The 12,500-nt window shown below is 45.6% G+C and overlaps 27 non-coding genes and 24 pseudogenes across 27 annotated transcripts; all 51 read right to left on the bottom strand.

The window, feature by feature from the left end:
- Nucleotides 1-76: 76 nt before the first annotated feature.
- Nucleotides 77-195, bottom strand: LOC132881166 (5S ribosomal RNA; annotated as a pseudogene).
- A 214-nt stretch (nt 196-409) lies between these two features.
- LOC132878141 (5S ribosomal RNA) lies at nt 410-528 on the bottom strand (annotated as a pseudogene).
- A 122-nt stretch (nt 529-650) lies between these two features.
- LOC132877634 (5S ribosomal RNA) lies at nt 651-769 on the bottom strand. Its single transcript, XR_009653308.1, has one exon. It is a non-coding gene; the product is annotated as a 5S ribosomal RNA (ribosomal RNA).
- A 122-nt stretch (nt 770-891) lies between these two features.
- LOC132878023 (5S ribosomal RNA) lies at nt 892-1,010 on the bottom strand. The gene has a single exon (XR_009653678.1). It is a non-coding gene; the product is annotated as a 5S ribosomal RNA (ribosomal RNA).
- A 122-nt stretch (nt 1,011-1,132) lies between these two features.
- On the bottom strand, nt 1,133-1,251 carry LOC132877636 (5S ribosomal RNA). The gene has a single exon (XR_009653309.1). It is a non-coding gene; the product is annotated as a 5S ribosomal RNA (ribosomal RNA).
- A 117-nt stretch (nt 1,252-1,368) lies between these two features.
- LOC132877637 (5S ribosomal RNA) lies at nt 1,369-1,487 on the bottom strand. The gene has a single exon (XR_009653310.1). It is a non-coding gene; the product is annotated as a 5S ribosomal RNA (ribosomal RNA).
- Nucleotides 1,488-1,604: 117 nt separating this feature from the next.
- On the bottom strand, nt 1,605-1,723 carry LOC132881366 (5S ribosomal RNA; annotated as a pseudogene).
- Nucleotides 1,724-1,837: 114 nt separating this feature from the next.
- On the bottom strand, nt 1,838-1,956 carry LOC132878561 (5S ribosomal RNA; annotated as a pseudogene).
- A 122-nt stretch (nt 1,957-2,078) lies between these two features.
- LOC132876710 (5S ribosomal RNA) lies at nt 2,079-2,197 on the bottom strand. The gene has a single exon (XR_009652416.1). It is a non-coding gene; the product is annotated as a 5S ribosomal RNA (ribosomal RNA).
- Nucleotides 2,198-2,314: 117 nt separating this feature from the next.
- LOC132881167 (5S ribosomal RNA) lies at nt 2,315-2,433 on the bottom strand (annotated as a pseudogene).
- Nucleotides 2,434-2,637: 204 nt separating this feature from the next.
- Nucleotides 2,638-2,756, bottom strand: LOC132879392 (5S ribosomal RNA; annotated as a pseudogene).
- Nucleotides 2,757-2,878: 122 nt separating this feature from the next.
- Nucleotides 2,879-2,997, bottom strand: LOC132877891 (5S ribosomal RNA). Its single transcript, XR_009653552.1, has one exon. It is a non-coding gene; the product is annotated as a 5S ribosomal RNA (ribosomal RNA).
- Nucleotides 2,998-3,114: 117 nt separating this feature from the next.
- LOC132879814 (5S ribosomal RNA) lies at nt 3,115-3,233 on the bottom strand (annotated as a pseudogene).
- A 112-nt stretch (nt 3,234-3,345) lies between these two features.
- On the bottom strand, nt 3,346-3,464 carry LOC132877638 (5S ribosomal RNA). Its single transcript, XR_009653311.1, has one exon. It is a non-coding gene; the product is annotated as a 5S ribosomal RNA (ribosomal RNA).
- Nucleotides 3,465-3,591: 127 nt separating this feature from the next.
- Nucleotides 3,592-3,710, bottom strand: LOC132877639 (5S ribosomal RNA). The gene has a single exon (XR_009653312.1). It is a non-coding gene; the product is annotated as a 5S ribosomal RNA (ribosomal RNA).
- Nucleotides 3,711-3,832: 122 nt separating this feature from the next.
- On the bottom strand, nt 3,833-3,951 carry LOC132879537 (5S ribosomal RNA; annotated as a pseudogene).
- Nucleotides 3,952-4,073: 122 nt separating this feature from the next.
- Nucleotides 4,074-4,192, bottom strand: LOC132877640 (5S ribosomal RNA). The gene has a single exon (XR_009653313.1). It is a non-coding gene; the product is annotated as a 5S ribosomal RNA (ribosomal RNA).
- Nucleotides 4,193-4,309: 117 nt separating this feature from the next.
- On the bottom strand, nt 4,310-4,428 carry LOC132877641 (5S ribosomal RNA). The gene has a single exon (XR_009653314.1). It is a non-coding gene; the product is annotated as a 5S ribosomal RNA (ribosomal RNA).
- A 117-nt stretch (nt 4,429-4,545) lies between these two features.
- On the bottom strand, nt 4,546-4,664 carry LOC132881367 (5S ribosomal RNA; annotated as a pseudogene).
- A 114-nt stretch (nt 4,665-4,778) lies between these two features.
- On the bottom strand, nt 4,779-4,897 carry LOC132878562 (5S ribosomal RNA; annotated as a pseudogene).
- A 122-nt stretch (nt 4,898-5,019) lies between these two features.
- Nucleotides 5,020-5,138, bottom strand: LOC132876711 (5S ribosomal RNA). Its single transcript, XR_009652417.1, has one exon. It is a non-coding gene; the product is annotated as a 5S ribosomal RNA (ribosomal RNA).
- A 117-nt stretch (nt 5,139-5,255) lies between these two features.
- LOC132881169 (5S ribosomal RNA) lies at nt 5,256-5,374 on the bottom strand (annotated as a pseudogene).
- A 209-nt stretch (nt 5,375-5,583) lies between these two features.
- Nucleotides 5,584-5,702, bottom strand: LOC132877642 (5S ribosomal RNA). Its single transcript, XR_009653315.1, has one exon. It is a non-coding gene; the product is annotated as a 5S ribosomal RNA (ribosomal RNA).
- A 122-nt stretch (nt 5,703-5,824) lies between these two features.
- On the bottom strand, nt 5,825-5,943 carry LOC132878645 (5S ribosomal RNA; annotated as a pseudogene).
- A 117-nt stretch (nt 5,944-6,060) lies between these two features.
- Nucleotides 6,061-6,179, bottom strand: LOC132879815 (5S ribosomal RNA; annotated as a pseudogene).
- Nucleotides 6,180-6,291: 112 nt separating this feature from the next.
- LOC132878563 (5S ribosomal RNA) lies at nt 6,292-6,410 on the bottom strand (annotated as a pseudogene).
- Nucleotides 6,411-6,527: 117 nt separating this feature from the next.
- LOC132881170 (5S ribosomal RNA) lies at nt 6,528-6,646 on the bottom strand (annotated as a pseudogene).
- A 199-nt stretch (nt 6,647-6,845) lies between these two features.
- Nucleotides 6,846-6,964, bottom strand: LOC132877644 (5S ribosomal RNA). Its single transcript, XR_009653317.1, has one exon. It is a non-coding gene; the product is annotated as a 5S ribosomal RNA (ribosomal RNA).
- A 122-nt stretch (nt 6,965-7,086) lies between these two features.
- On the bottom strand, nt 7,087-7,205 carry LOC132877645 (5S ribosomal RNA). The gene has a single exon (XR_009653318.1). It is a non-coding gene; the product is annotated as a 5S ribosomal RNA (ribosomal RNA).
- A 122-nt stretch (nt 7,206-7,327) lies between these two features.
- On the bottom strand, nt 7,328-7,446 carry LOC132879601 (5S ribosomal RNA; annotated as a pseudogene).
- Nucleotides 7,447-7,568: 122 nt separating this feature from the next.
- On the bottom strand, nt 7,569-7,687 carry LOC132877892 (5S ribosomal RNA). The gene has a single exon (XR_009653553.1). It is a non-coding gene; the product is annotated as a 5S ribosomal RNA (ribosomal RNA).
- Nucleotides 7,688-7,804: 117 nt separating this feature from the next.
- LOC132879816 (5S ribosomal RNA) lies at nt 7,805-7,923 on the bottom strand (annotated as a pseudogene).
- A 112-nt stretch (nt 7,924-8,035) lies between these two features.
- LOC132877646 (5S ribosomal RNA) lies at nt 8,036-8,154 on the bottom strand. Its single transcript, XR_009653319.1, has one exon. It is a non-coding gene; the product is annotated as a 5S ribosomal RNA (ribosomal RNA).
- Nucleotides 8,155-8,281: 127 nt separating this feature from the next.
- On the bottom strand, nt 8,282-8,400 carry LOC132877647 (5S ribosomal RNA). The gene has a single exon (XR_009653320.1). It is a non-coding gene; the product is annotated as a 5S ribosomal RNA (ribosomal RNA).
- A 122-nt stretch (nt 8,401-8,522) lies between these two features.
- Nucleotides 8,523-8,641, bottom strand: LOC132879538 (5S ribosomal RNA; annotated as a pseudogene).
- A 122-nt stretch (nt 8,642-8,763) lies between these two features.
- Nucleotides 8,764-8,882, bottom strand: LOC132877648 (5S ribosomal RNA). Its single transcript, XR_009653321.1, has one exon. It is a non-coding gene; the product is annotated as a 5S ribosomal RNA (ribosomal RNA).
- A 117-nt stretch (nt 8,883-8,999) lies between these two features.
- On the bottom strand, nt 9,000-9,118 carry LOC132881368 (5S ribosomal RNA; annotated as a pseudogene).
- Nucleotides 9,119-9,232: 114 nt separating this feature from the next.
- LOC132878564 (5S ribosomal RNA) lies at nt 9,233-9,351 on the bottom strand (annotated as a pseudogene).
- Nucleotides 9,352-9,473: 122 nt separating this feature from the next.
- On the bottom strand, nt 9,474-9,592 carry LOC132876712 (5S ribosomal RNA). Its single transcript, XR_009652418.1, has one exon. It is a non-coding gene; the product is annotated as a 5S ribosomal RNA (ribosomal RNA).
- A 117-nt stretch (nt 9,593-9,709) lies between these two features.
- On the bottom strand, nt 9,710-9,828 carry LOC132881171 (5S ribosomal RNA; annotated as a pseudogene).
- Nucleotides 9,829-9,972: 144 nt separating this feature from the next.
- On the bottom strand, nt 9,973-10,091 carry LOC132877649 (5S ribosomal RNA). The gene has a single exon (XR_009653322.1). It is a non-coding gene; the product is annotated as a 5S ribosomal RNA (ribosomal RNA).
- Nucleotides 10,092-10,213: 122 nt separating this feature from the next.
- On the bottom strand, nt 10,214-10,332 carry LOC132877650 (5S ribosomal RNA). The gene has a single exon (XR_009653323.1). It is a non-coding gene; the product is annotated as a 5S ribosomal RNA (ribosomal RNA).
- Nucleotides 10,333-10,454: 122 nt separating this feature from the next.
- On the bottom strand, nt 10,455-10,573 carry LOC132878302 (5S ribosomal RNA; annotated as a pseudogene).
- A 122-nt stretch (nt 10,574-10,695) lies between these two features.
- On the bottom strand, nt 10,696-10,814 carry LOC132877893 (5S ribosomal RNA). The gene has a single exon (XR_009653554.1). It is a non-coding gene; the product is annotated as a 5S ribosomal RNA (ribosomal RNA).
- Nucleotides 10,815-10,931: 117 nt separating this feature from the next.
- LOC132879817 (5S ribosomal RNA) lies at nt 10,932-11,050 on the bottom strand (annotated as a pseudogene).
- Nucleotides 11,051-11,162: 112 nt separating this feature from the next.
- On the bottom strand, nt 11,163-11,281 carry LOC132877651 (5S ribosomal RNA). The gene has a single exon (XR_009653324.1). It is a non-coding gene; the product is annotated as a 5S ribosomal RNA (ribosomal RNA).
- Nucleotides 11,282-11,408: 127 nt separating this feature from the next.
- On the bottom strand, nt 11,409-11,527 carry LOC132877652 (5S ribosomal RNA). The gene has a single exon (XR_009653325.1). It is a non-coding gene; the product is annotated as a 5S ribosomal RNA (ribosomal RNA).
- Nucleotides 11,528-11,649: 122 nt separating this feature from the next.
- Nucleotides 11,650-11,768, bottom strand: LOC132879539 (5S ribosomal RNA; annotated as a pseudogene).
- Nucleotides 11,769-11,890: 122 nt separating this feature from the next.
- On the bottom strand, nt 11,891-12,009 carry LOC132877653 (5S ribosomal RNA). The gene has a single exon (XR_009653326.1). It is a non-coding gene; the product is annotated as a 5S ribosomal RNA (ribosomal RNA).
- Nucleotides 12,010-12,126: 117 nt separating this feature from the next.
- Nucleotides 12,127-12,245, bottom strand: LOC132877655 (5S ribosomal RNA). Its single transcript, XR_009653328.1, has one exon. It is a non-coding gene; the product is annotated as a 5S ribosomal RNA (ribosomal RNA).
- A 122-nt stretch (nt 12,246-12,367) lies between these two features.
- Nucleotides 12,368-12,486, bottom strand: LOC132877657 (5S ribosomal RNA). The gene has a single exon (XR_009653329.1). It is a non-coding gene; the product is annotated as a 5S ribosomal RNA (ribosomal RNA).
- Between the last annotated feature and the right edge of the window lie 14 nt (nt 12,487-12,500).

A 12,500-nucleotide genomic window follows, 5' to 3' on the forward strand; every position in this document is an offset into this window, starting at 1 on the left:
GCGACCAGAAGGAAAATTCTTGCCTTGCGAGCAGAAGGAAAATTCAAACAGATTTCTGCAAGGAGACAAAATAAAATGCTTACAGTACCTGGTATTCCTAGGCAGTCTCACACTCAAGTACTAACCAGGCCCAACTCTGTTTAGCTTCTCAGATCAGACAGGATCAGGCATTGTCAGAGTGGTTTGGACGTAAACAACAGTCTGGAAATGTGCGCCTTGCCTTGCCTTGCCTTGCCTTGCCTTGCCTTGCCTTGCCTTGCCTTGCCTTGCCTTGCCTTGCCTTGCCTTGCCTTGCCTTGCCTTGCCTTGCCTTGCCTTGCCTTGCCTTGCCTTGCGCCCAGAAGGAAAATTCTTGCCTTGCGAGCAGAAGGAAAATTCAAACAGATTTCTGCAAGAAGACAAAATAAAATGCTTACAGTACCTGGTATTCCTAGGCAGTCTCCCACTCAAGTACTAACCAGGCCCAACTCTGTTTAGCTTCTGAGATCAGACGGGATCAGGCGTTGTCAGAGTGGTTTGGCCATGAGCAACAGTTAGTTGGAAATGTGTCGTTTTTCTTGCCTTGCCTTGCCTTGCGCCCAGAAGGAAAATTCTTGCCTTGCGAGCAGAAGGAAAATTCAAACAGATTTCTGCTAGAAGACAAAATAAAATGCTTACAGTACCTGGTATTCCTAGGCAGTCTCCCACTCAAGTACTAACCAGGCCCAACTCTGTTTAGCTTCTGAGATCAGACGGGATCAGGCGTTGTCAGAGTGGTTTGGCCATAAGCAACAGTTAGTTGGAAATGTGCCGTTTTTCTTGCCTTGCCTTGCCTTGCGACCAGAAGGAAAATTCTTGCCTTGCGAGCAGAAGGAAAATTCAAACAGATTTCTGCAAGAAGACAAAATAAAATGCTTACAGTACCTGGTATTCCTAGGCAGTCTCCCACTCAAGTACTAACCAGGCCTAACTCTGTTTAGCTTCTGAGATCAGACGGGATCAGGTGTTGTCAGAGTGGTTTGGCCATAAGCAACAGTGAGTTGGAAATGTGCCGTTTTTCTTGCCTTGCCTTGCCTTGCGCCCAGAAGGAAAATTCTTGCCTTGCGAGCAGAAGGAAAATTCAAACAGATTTCTGCAAGAAGACAAAATAAAATGCTTACAGTACCTGGTATTCCTAGGCAGTCTCCCACTCAAGTACTAACCAGGCCCAACTCTGTTTAGCTTCTGAGATCAGACGGGATCAGGCGTTGTCAGAGTGGTTTGGCCATAAGCAGCAGTTAGTTGGAAATGTGCCGTTTTTCTTGCCTTGCCTTGCGCCCAGAAGGAAAATTCTTGCCTTGCGAGCAGAAGGAAAATTCAAACAGATTTCTGCTAGAAGACAAAATAAAATGCTTACAGTACCTGGTATTCCTAGGCAGTCTCCCACTCAAGTACTAACCAGGCCCAACTCTGTTTAGCTTCTGAGATCAGACGGGATCAGGCGTTGTCAGAGTGGTTTGGCCATAAGCAACAGTTAGTTGGAAATGTGCCGTTTTTCTTGCCTTGCCTTGCGACCAGAAGGAAAATTCTTGCCTTGCGAGCAGAAGGAAAATTCAAACAGATTTCTGCAAGAAGACAAAATAAAATGCTTACAGTACCTGGTATTACTAGGCAGTCTCCCACTCAAGTACTAAACAGGCCCAACTCTGTTTAGCTTCTCAGATCAGACAGGATCAGGCATTGTCAGAGTGGTTTGGACATAAGCAATAGTCTGGAAATGTGCCGTTTTTCTTGCCTTGCCTTGCGATCAGAAGGAAAATTCTTGCCTTGCGACCAGAAGGAAAATTCAAACAGATTTCTGCAAGAAGACAAAATAAAATGCTTACAGTACCTGGTATTCCTAGGCAGTCTCCCACTCAAGTACTAACCAGGCCCAACTCTGTTTAGCTTCTGACATCAGACGGGATCAGGCGTTGTCAGAGTGGTTTGGCCATAAGCAACAGTTAGTTGGAAATGTGCCGTTTTTCTTGCCTTGCCTTGCCTTGCGCCCAGAAGGAAAATTCTTGCCTTGCGAGCAGAAGGAAAATTCAAACAGATTTCTGCTAGAAGACAAAATAAAATGCTTACAGTACCTGGTATTCCTAGGCAGTCTCCCACTCAAGTACTAACCAGGCCCAACTCTGTTTAGCTTCTGAGATCAGACGGGATCAGGCGTTGTCAGAGTGGTTTGGCCGTAAGCAACAGTTAGTTGGAAATGTGCCGTTTTTCTTGCCTTGCCTTGCGACCAGAAGGAAAATTCTTGCCTTGCGAGCAGAAGGAAAATTCAAACAGATTTCTGCAAGGAGACAAAATAAAATGCTTACAGTACCTGGTATTCCTAGGCAGTCTCACACTCAAGTACTAACCAGGCCCAACTCTGTTTAGCTTCTCAGATCAGACAGGATCAGGCATTGTCAGAGTGGTTTGGACGTAAACAACAGTCTGGAAATGTGCGCCTTGCCTTGCCTTGCCTTGCCTTGCCTTGCCTTGCCTTGCCTTGCCTTGCCTTGCCTTGCCTTGCCTTGCCTTGCCTTGCCTTGCCTTGCCTTGCCTTGCCTTGCCTTGCGCCCAGAAGGAAAATTCTTGCCTTGCGAGCAGAAGGAAAATTCAAACAGATTTCTGCAAGGAGACAAAATAAAATGCTTACAGTACCTGGTATTCCTAGGCAGTCTCACACTCAAGTACTAACCAGGCCTAACTCTGTTTAGCTTCTGAGATCAGACGGGATCAGGTGTTGTCAGAGTGGTTTGGCCATAAGCAACAGTGAGTTGGAAATGTGCCGTTTTTCTTGCCTTGCCTTGCCTTGCGCCCAGAAGGAAAATTCTTGCCTTGCGAGCAGAAGGAAAATTCAAACAGATTTCTGCTAGAAGACAAAATAAAATGCTTACAGTACCTGGTATTCCTAGGCAGTCTCCCACTCAAGTACTATCCAGGCCCAACTCTGTTTAGCTTCTGAGATCAGACGGGATCAGGCGTTGTCAGAGTGGTTTGGCCATAAGCAGCAGTTAGTTGGAAATGTGCCGTTTTTCTTGCCTTGCCTTGCGACCAGAAGGAAAATTCTTGCCTTGCGAGCAGAAGGAAAATTCAAACAGATTTCTGCAAGAAGACAAAATAAAATGCTTACAGTACCTGGTATTACTAGGCAGTCTCCCACTCAAGTACTAAACAGGCCCAACTCTGTTTAGTTTCTGAGATCTGACAGGATCAGGCGTTGTCAGAGTGGTTTGGCCGTAAGCAACAGCTTGTTGGAAATGTGCCATTTTTCTTGCCTTGCGCCCAGAAGGAAAATTCTTGCCTTGCGACCAGAAGGAAAATTCAAACAGATTTCTGCTAGAAGACAAAATAAAATGCTTACAGTACCTGGTATTCCTAGGCAGTCTCCCACTCAAGTACTAACCAGGCCCAACTCTGTTTAGCTTCTGAGATCAGACGGGATCAGGCGTTGTCAGAGTGGTTTGGCCATAAGCAACAGTTAGTTGGAAATGTGCCGTTTTTCTTGCCTTGCCTTGCCTTGCCTTGCGCCCAGAAGGAAAATTCTTGCCTTGCGAGCAGAAGGAAAATTCAAACAGATTTCTGCAAGAAGACAAAATAAAATGCTTACAGTACCTGGTATTCCTAGGCAGTCTCCCACTCAAGTACTAACCAGGCCCAACTCTGTTTAGCTTCTGAGATCAGACGGGATCAGGCGTTGTCAGAGTGGTTTGGCCATAAGCAACAGTTAGTTGGAAATGTGCCGTTTTTCTTGCCTTGCCTTGCCTTGCGCCCAGAAGGAAAATTCTTGCCTTGCGAGCAGAAGGAAAATTCAAACAGATTTCTGCTAGAAGACAAAATAAAATGCTTACAGTACCTGGTATTCCTATTCAGTCTCCCACTCAAGTACTAACCAGGCCCAACTCTGTTTAGTTTCTGAGATCAGACGGGATCAGGCGATGTCAGAGTGGTTTGGCCATAAGCAACAGTTAGTTGGAAATGTGCCGTTTTTCTTGCCTTGCCTTGCCTTGCGCCCAGAAGGAAAATTCTTGCCTTGCGAGCAGAAGGAAAATTCAAACAGATTCCTGCAAGAAGACAAAATAAAATGCTTACAGTACCTGGTATTCCTAGGCAGTCTCCCACTCAAGTACTAACCAGGCCCAACTCTGTTTAGCTTCTGAGATCAGACGGGATCAGGCGTTGTCAGAGTGGTTTGGCCATAAGCAACAGTTAGTTGGAAATGTGCCGTTTTTCTTGCCTTGCCTTGCGCCCAGAAGGAAAATTCTTGCCTTGCGAGCAGAAGGAAAATTCAAACAGATTTCTGCTAGAAGACAAAATAAAATGCTTACAGTACCTGGTATTCCTAGGCAGTCTCCCACTCAAGTACTAACCAGGCCCAACTCTGTTTAGCTTCTGAGATCAGACGGGATCAGGCGTTGTCAGAGTGGTTTGGCCATAAGCAACAGTTAGTTGGAAATGTGCCGTTTTTCTTGCCTTGCCTTGCGACCAGAAGGAAAATTCTTGCCTTGCGAGCAGAAGGAAAATTCAAACAGATTTCTGCAAGAAGACAAAATAAAATGCTTACAGTACCTGGTATTACTAGGCAGTCTCCCACTCAAGTACTAAACAGGCCCAACTCTGTTTAGCTTCTCAGATCAGACAGGATCAGGCATTGTCAGAGTGGTTTGGACATAAGCAATAGTCTGGAAATGTGCCGTTTTTCTTGCCTTGCCTTGCGATCAGAAGGAAAATTCTTGCCTTGCGACCAGAAGGAAAATTCAAACAGATTTCTGCAAGAAGACAAAATAAAATGCTTACAGTACCTGGTATTCCTAGGCAGTCTCCCACTCAAGTACTAACCAGGCCCAACTCTGTTTAGCTTCTGACATCAGACGGGATCAGGCGTTGTCAGAGTGGTTTGGCCATAAGCAACAGTTAGTTGGAAATGTGCCGTTTTTCTTGCCTTGCCTTGCCTTGCGCCCAGAAGGAAAATTCTTGCCTTGCGAGCAGAAGGAAAATTCAAACAGATTTCTGCTAGAAGACAAAATAAAATGCTTACAGTACCTGGTATTCCTAGGCAGTCTCCCACTCAAGTACTAACCAGGCCCAACTCTGTTTAGCTTCTGAGATCAGACGGGATCAGGCGTTGTCAGAGTGGTTTGGCCGTAAGCAACAGTTAGTTGGAAATGTGCCGTTTTTCTTGCCTTGCCTTGCGACCAGAAGGAAAATTCTTGCCTTGCGAGCAGAAGGAAAATTCAAACAGATTTCTGCAAGGAGACAAAATAAAATGCTTACAGTACCTGGTATTCCTAGGCAGTCTCACACTCAAGTACTAACCAGGCCCAACTCTGTTTAGCTTCTCAGATCAGACAGGATCAGGCATTGTCAGAGTGGTTTGGACGTAAACAACAGTCTGGAAATGTGCGCCTTGCCTTGCCTTGCCTTGCCTTGCCTTGCCTTGCCTTGCCTTGCCTTGCCTTGCCTTGCCTTGCCTTGCCTTGCCTTGCCTTGCCTTGCCTTGCCTTGCCTTGCCTTGCCTTGCGCCCAGAAGGAAAATTCTTGCCTTGCGAGCAGAAGGAAAATTCAAACAGATTTCTGCAAGAAGACAAAATAAAATGCTTACAGTACCTGGTATTCCTAGGCAGTCTCCCACTCAAGTACTAACCAGGCCCAACTCTGTTTAGCTTCTGAGATCAGACGGGATCAGGCGTTGTCAGAGTGGTTTGGCCATAAGCAACAGTTAGTTGGAAATGTGCCGTTTTTCTTGCCTTGCCTTGCCTTGCGCCCAGAAGGAAAATTCTTGCCTTGCGAGCAGAAGGAAAATTCAAACAGATTTCTGCAAGAAGACAAAATAAAATGCTCACAGTACCTGGTATTCCTAGGCAGTCTCCCACTCAAGTACTAACCAGGCCCAACTCTGTTTAGCTTCTGAGATCAGACAGGATCAGGCGTTGTCAGAGTGGTTTGGCCATAAGCAACAGTTAGTTGGAAATGTGCCGTTTTTCTTGCCTTGCCTTGCGACCAGAAGGAAAATTCTTGCCTTGCGAGCAGAAGGAAAATTCAAACAGATTTCTGCAAGAAGACAAAATAAAATGCTTACAGTACCTGGTATTACTAGGCAGTCTCCCACTCAAGTACTAAACAGGCCCAACTCTGTTTAGTTTCTGAGATCTGACAGGATCAGGCGTTGTCAGAGTGGTTTGGCCGTAAGCAACAGCTTGTTGGAAATGTGCCATTTTTCTTGCCTTGCGATCAGAAGGAAAATTCTTGCCTTGCGACCAGAAGGAAAATTCAAACAGATTTCTGCAAGAAGACAAAATAAAATGCTTACAGTACCTGGTATTCCTAGGCAGTCTCCCACTCAAGTACTAACCAGGCCCAACTCTGTTTAGCTTCTGACATCAGACGGGATCAGGCGTTGTCAGAGTGGTTTGGCCATAAGCAACAGTTAGTTGGAAATGTGCCGTTTTTCTTGCCTTGCCTTGCGCCCAGAAGGAAAATTCTTGCCTTGCGAGCAGAAGGAAAATTCAAACAGATTTCTGCAAGGAGACAAAATAAAATGCTTACAGTACCTGGTATTCCTAGGCAGTCTCACACTCAAGTACTAACCAGGCCCAACTCTGTTTAGCTTCTCAGATCAGACAGGATCAGGCATTGTCAGAGTGGTTTGGACGTAAACAACAGTCTGGAAATGTGCGCCTTGCCTTGCCTTGCCTTGCCTTGCCTTGCCTTGCCTTGCCTTGCCTTGCCTTGCCTTGCCTTGCCTTGCCTTGCCTTGCCTTGCCTTGCCTTGCCTTGCCTTGCGCCCAGAAGGAAAATTCTTGCCTTGCGAGCAGAAGGAAAATTCAAACAGATTTCTGCAAGAAGACAAAATAAAATGCTTACAGTACCTGGTATTCCTAGGCAGTCTCCCACTCAAGTACTAACCAGGCCCAACTCTGTTTAGCTTCTGAGATCAGACGGGATCAGGCGTTGTCAGAGTGGTTTGGCCATAAGCAACAGTTAGTTGGAAATGTGTCGTTTTTCTTGCCTTGCCTTGCCTTGCGCCCAGAAGGAAAATTCTTGCCTTGCGAGCAGAAGGAAAATTCAAACAGATTTCTGCTAGAAGACAAAATAAAATGCTTACAGTACCTGGTATTCCTAGGCAGTCTCCCACTCAAGTACTAACCAGGCCCAACTCTGTTTAGCTTCTGAGATCAGACGGGATCAGGCGTTGTCAGAGTGGTTTGGCCATAAGCAACAGTTAGTTGGAAATGTGCCGTTTTTCTTGCCTTGCCTTGCCTTGCGACCAGAAGGAAAATTCTTGCCTTGCGAGCAGAAGGAAAATTCAAACAGATTTCTGCAAGAAGACAAAATAAAATGCTTACAGTACCTGGTATTCCTAGGCAGTCTCCCACTCAAGTACTAACCAGGCCTAACTCTGTTTAGCTTCTCAGATCAGACGGGATCAGGCGTTGTCAGAGTGGTTTGGCCATAAGCAACAGTGAGTTGGAAATGTGCCGTTTTTCTTGCCTTGCCTTGCCTTGCGCCCAGAAGGAAAATTCTTGCCTTGCGAGCAGAAGGAAAATTCAAACAGATTTCTGCTAGAAGACAAAATAAAATGCTTACAGTACCTGGTATTCCTAGGCAGTCTCCCACTCAAGTACTATCCAGGCCCAACTCTGTTTAGCTTCTGAGATCAGACGGGATCAGGCGTTGTCAGAGTGGTTTGGCCATAAGCAGCAGTTAGTTGGAAATGTGCCGTTTTTCTTGCCTTGCCTTGCGACCAGAAGGAAAATTCTTGCCTTGCGAGCAGAAGGAAAATTCAAACAGATTTCTGCAAGAAGACAAAATAAAATGCTTACAGTACCTGGTATTACTAGGCAGTCTCCCACTCAAGTACTAAACAGGCCCAACTCTGTTTAGTTTCTGAGATCTGACAGGATCAGGCGTTGTCAGAGTGGTTTGGCCGTAAGCAACAGCTTGTTGGAAATGTGCCATTTTTCTTGCCTTGCGCCCAGAAGGAAAATTCTTGCCTTGCGACCAGAAGGAAAATTCAAACAGATTTCTGCTAGAAGACAAAATAAAATGCTTACAGTACCTGGTATTCCTAGGCAGTCTCCCACTCAAGTACTAACCAGGCCCAACTCTGTTTAGCTTCTGAGATCAGACGGGATCAGGCGTTGTCAGAGTGGTTTGGCCATAAGCAACAGTTAGTTGGAAATGTGCCGTTTTTCTTGCCTTGCCTTGCCTTGCCTTGCGCCCAGAAGGAAAATTCTTGCCTTGCGAGCAGAAGGAAAATTCAAACAGATTTCTGCAAGAAGACAAAATAAAATGCTTACAGTACCTGGTATTCCTAGGCAGTCTCCCACTCAAGTACTAACCAGGCCCAACTCTGTTTAGCTTCTGAGATCAGACGGGATCAGGCGTTGTCAGAGTGGTTTGGCCATAAGCAACAGTTAGTTGGAAATGTGCCGTTTTTCTTGCCTTGCCTTGCCTTGCGCCCAGAAGGAAAATTCTTGCCTTGCGAGCAGAAGGAAAATTCAAACAGATTTCTGCTAGAAGACAAAATAAAATGCTTACAGTACCTGGTATTCCTATTCAGTCTCCCACTCAAGTACTAACCAGGCCCAACTCTGTTTAGTTTCTGAGATCAGACGGGATCAGGCGATGTCAGAGTGGTTTGGCCATAAGCAACAGTTAGTTGGAAATGTGCCGTTTTTCTTGCCTTGCCTTGCCTTGCGCCCAGAAGGAAAATTCTTGCCTTGCGAGCAGAAGGAAAATTCAAACAGATTTCTGCTAGAAGACAAAATAAAATGCTTACAGTACCTGGTATTCCTAGGCAGTCTCCCACTCAAGTACTAACCAGGCCCAACTCTGTTTAGCTTCTGAGATCAGACGGGATCAGGCGTTGTCAGAGTGGTTTGGCCATAAGCAACAGTTAGTTGGAAATGTGCCGTTTTTCTTGCCTTGCCTTGCGACCAGAAGGAAAATTCTTGCCTTGCGAGCAGAAGGAAAATTCAAACAGATTTCTGCAAGAAGACAAAATAAAATGCTTACAGTACCTGGTATTACTAGGCAGTCTCCCACTCAAGTACTAAACAGGCCCAACTCTGTTTAGCTTCTCAGATCAGACAGGATCAGGCATTGTCAGAGTGGTTTGGACATAAGCAATAGTCTGGAAATGTGCCGTTTTTCTTGCCTTGCCTTGCGATCAGAAGGAAAATTCTTGCCTTGCGACCAGAAGGAAAATTCAAACAGATTTCTGCAAGAAGACAAAATAAAATGCTTACAGTACCTGGTATTCCTAGGCAGTCTCCCACTCAAGTACTAACCAGGCCCAACTCTGTTTAGCTTCTGACATCAGACGGGATCAGGCGTTGTCAGAGTGGTTTGGCCATAAGCAACAGTTAGTTGGAAATGTGCCGTTTTTCTTGCCTTGCCTTGCCTTGCGCCCAGAAGGAAAATTCTTGCCTTGCGAGCAGAAGGAAAATTCAAACAGATTTCTGCTAGAAGACAAAATAAAATGCTTACAGTACCTGGTATTCCTAGGCAGTCTCCCACTCAAGTACTAACCAGGCCCAACTCTGTTTAGCTTCTGAGATCAGACGGGATCAGGCGTTGTCAGAGTGGTTTGGCCGTAAGCAACAGTTAGTTGGAAATGTGCCGTTTTTCTTGCCTTGCCTTGCGACCAGAAGGAAAATTCTTGCCTTGCGAGCAGAAGGAAAATTCAAACAGATTTCTGCAAGGAGACAAAATAAAATGCTTACAGTACCTGGTATTCCTAGGCAGTCTCACACTCAAGTACTAACCAGGCCCAACTCTGTTTAGCTTCTCAGATCAGACAGGATCAGGCATTGTCAGAGTGGTTTGGACGTAAACAACAGTCTGGAAATGTGTGCCTTGCCTTGCCTTGCCTTGCCTTGCCTTGCCTTGCCTTGCCTTGCCTTGCGCCCAGAAGGAAAATTCTTGCCTTGCGAGCAGAAGGAAAATTCAAACAGATTTCTGCAAGAAGACAAAATAAAATGCTTACAGTACCTGGTATTCCTAGGCAGTCTCCCACTCAAGTACTAACCAGGCCCAACTCTGTTTAGCTTCTGAGATCAGACGGGATCAGGCGTTGTCAGAGTGGTTTGGCCATAAGCAACAGTTAGTTGGAAATGTGTCGTTTTTCTTGCCTTGCCTTGCCTTGCGCCCAGAAGGAAAATTCTTGCCTTGCGAGCAGAAGGAAAATTCAAACAGATTTCTGCTAGAAGACAAAATAAAATGCTTACAGTACCTGGTATTCCTAGGCAGTCTCCCACTCAAGTACTAACCAGGCCCAACTCTGTTTAGCTTCTGAGATCAGACGGGATCAGGCGTTGTCAGAGTGGTTTGGCCATAAGCAACAGTTAGTTGGAAATGTGCCGTTTTTCTTGCCTTGCCTTGCCTTGCGACCAGAAGGAAAATTCTTGCCTTGCGAGCAGAAGGAAAATTCAAACAGATTTCTGCAAGAAGACAAAATAAAATGCTTACAGTACCTGGTATTCCTAGGCAGTCTCCCACTCAAGTACTAACCAGGCCTAACTCTGTTTAGCTTCTGAGATCAGACGGGATCAGGCGTTGTCAGAGTGGTTTGGCCATAAGCAACAGTGAGTTGGAAATGTGCCGTTTTTCTTGCCTTGCCTTGCCTTGCGCCCAGAAGGAAAATTCTTGCCTTGCGAGCAGAAGGAAAATTCAAACAGATTTCTGCTAGAAGACAAAATAAAATGCTTACAGTACCTGGTATTCCTAGGCAGTCTCCCACTCAAGTACTATCCAGGCCCAACTCTGTTTAGCTTCTGAGATCAGACGGGATCAGGCGTTGTCAGAGTGGTTTGGCCATAAGCAGCAGTTAGTTGGAAATGTGCCGTTTTTCTTGCCTTGCCTTGCGACCAGAAGGAAAATTCTTGCCTTGCGAGCAGAAGGAAAATTCAAACAGATTTCTGCAAGAAGACAAAATAAAATGCTTACAGTACCTGGTATTACTAGGCAGTCTCCCACTCAAGTACTAAACAGGCCCAACTCTGTTTAGTTTCTGAGATCTGACAGGATCAGGCGTTGTCAGAGTGGTTTGGCCGTAAGCAACAGCTTGTTGGAAATGTGCCATTTTTCTTGCCTTGCGCCCAGAAGGAAAATTCTTGCCTTGCGACCAGAAGGAAAATTCAAACAGATTTCTGCTAGAAGACAAAATAAAATGCTTACAGTACCTGGTATTCCTAGGCAGTCTCCCACTCAAGTACTAACCAGGCCCAACTCTGTTTAGCTTCTGAGATCAGACGGGATCAGGCGTTGTCAGAGTGGTTTGGCCATAAGCAACAGTTAGTTGGAAATGTGCCGTTTTTCTTGCCTTGCCTTGCCTTGCCTTGCGCCCAGAAGGAAAATTCTTGCCTTGCGAGCAGAAGGAAAATTCAAACAGATTTCTGCAAGAAGACAAAATAAAATGCTTACAGTACCTGGTATTCCTAGGCAGTCTCCCACTCAAGTACTAACCAGGCCCAACTCTGTTTAGCTTCTGAGATCAGACGGGATCAGGCGTTGTCAGAGTGGTTTGGCCATAAGCAACAGTTAGTTGGAAATGTGCCGTTTTTCTTGCCTTGCCTTGCCTTGCGCCCAGAAGGAAAATTCTTGCCTTGCGAGCAGAAGGAAAATTCAAACAGATTTCTGCTAGAAGACAAAATAAAATGCTTACAGTACCTGGTATTCCTATTCAGTCTCCCACTCAAGTACTAACCAGGCCCAACTCTGTTTAGTTTCTGAGATCAGACGGGATCAGGCGATGTCAGAGTGGTTTGGCCATAAGCAACAGTTAGTTGGAAATGTGCCGTTTTTCTTGCCTTGCCTTGCCTTGCGCCCAGAAGGAAAATTCTTGCCTTGCGAGCAGAAGGAAAATTCAAACAGATTTCTGCAAGAAGACAAAATAAAATGCTTACAGTACCTGGTATTCCTAGGCAGTCTCCCACTCAAGTACTAACCAGGCCCAACTCTGTTTAGCTTCTGAGATCAGACGGGATCAGGCGTTGTCAGAGTGGTTTGGCCATAAGCAACAGTTAGTTGGAAATGTGCCGTTTTTCTTGCCTTGCCTTGCGCCCAGAAGGAAAATTCTTGCCTTGCGAGCAGAAGGAAAATTCAAACAGATTTCTGCTAGAAGACAAAATAAAATGCTTACAGTACCTGGTATTCCTAGGCAGTCTCCCACTCAAGTACTAACCAGGCCCAACTCTGTTTAGCTTCTGAGATCAGACGGGATCAGGCGTTGTCAGAGTGGTTTGGCCATAAGCAACAGTTAGTTGGAAATGTGTCGTTTTTCTTGCCTTGCCTTGCCTTGCGCCCAGAAGGAAAATTCTTGCCTTGCGAGCAGAAGGAAAATTCAAACAGATTTCTGCTAGAAGACAAAATAAAATGCTTACAGTACCTGGTATTCCTAGGCAGTCTCCCACTCAAGTACTAACCAGGCCCAACTCTGTTTAGCTTCTGAGATCAGACGGGATCAGGCGTTGTCAGAGTGGTTTGGCCATAAGCAACAGTTAGTTGGA

The sequence above is a fragment of the Neoarius graeffei genome (assembly GCF_027579695.1).
Source record: "Neoarius graeffei isolate fNeoGra1 chromosome 18 unlocalized genomic scaffold, fNeoGra1.pri SUPER_18_unloc_1, whole genome shotgun sequence".
Classification (NCBI taxonomy): domain Eukaryota; kingdom Metazoa; phylum Chordata; class Actinopteri; order Siluriformes; family Ariidae; genus Neoarius; species Neoarius graeffei.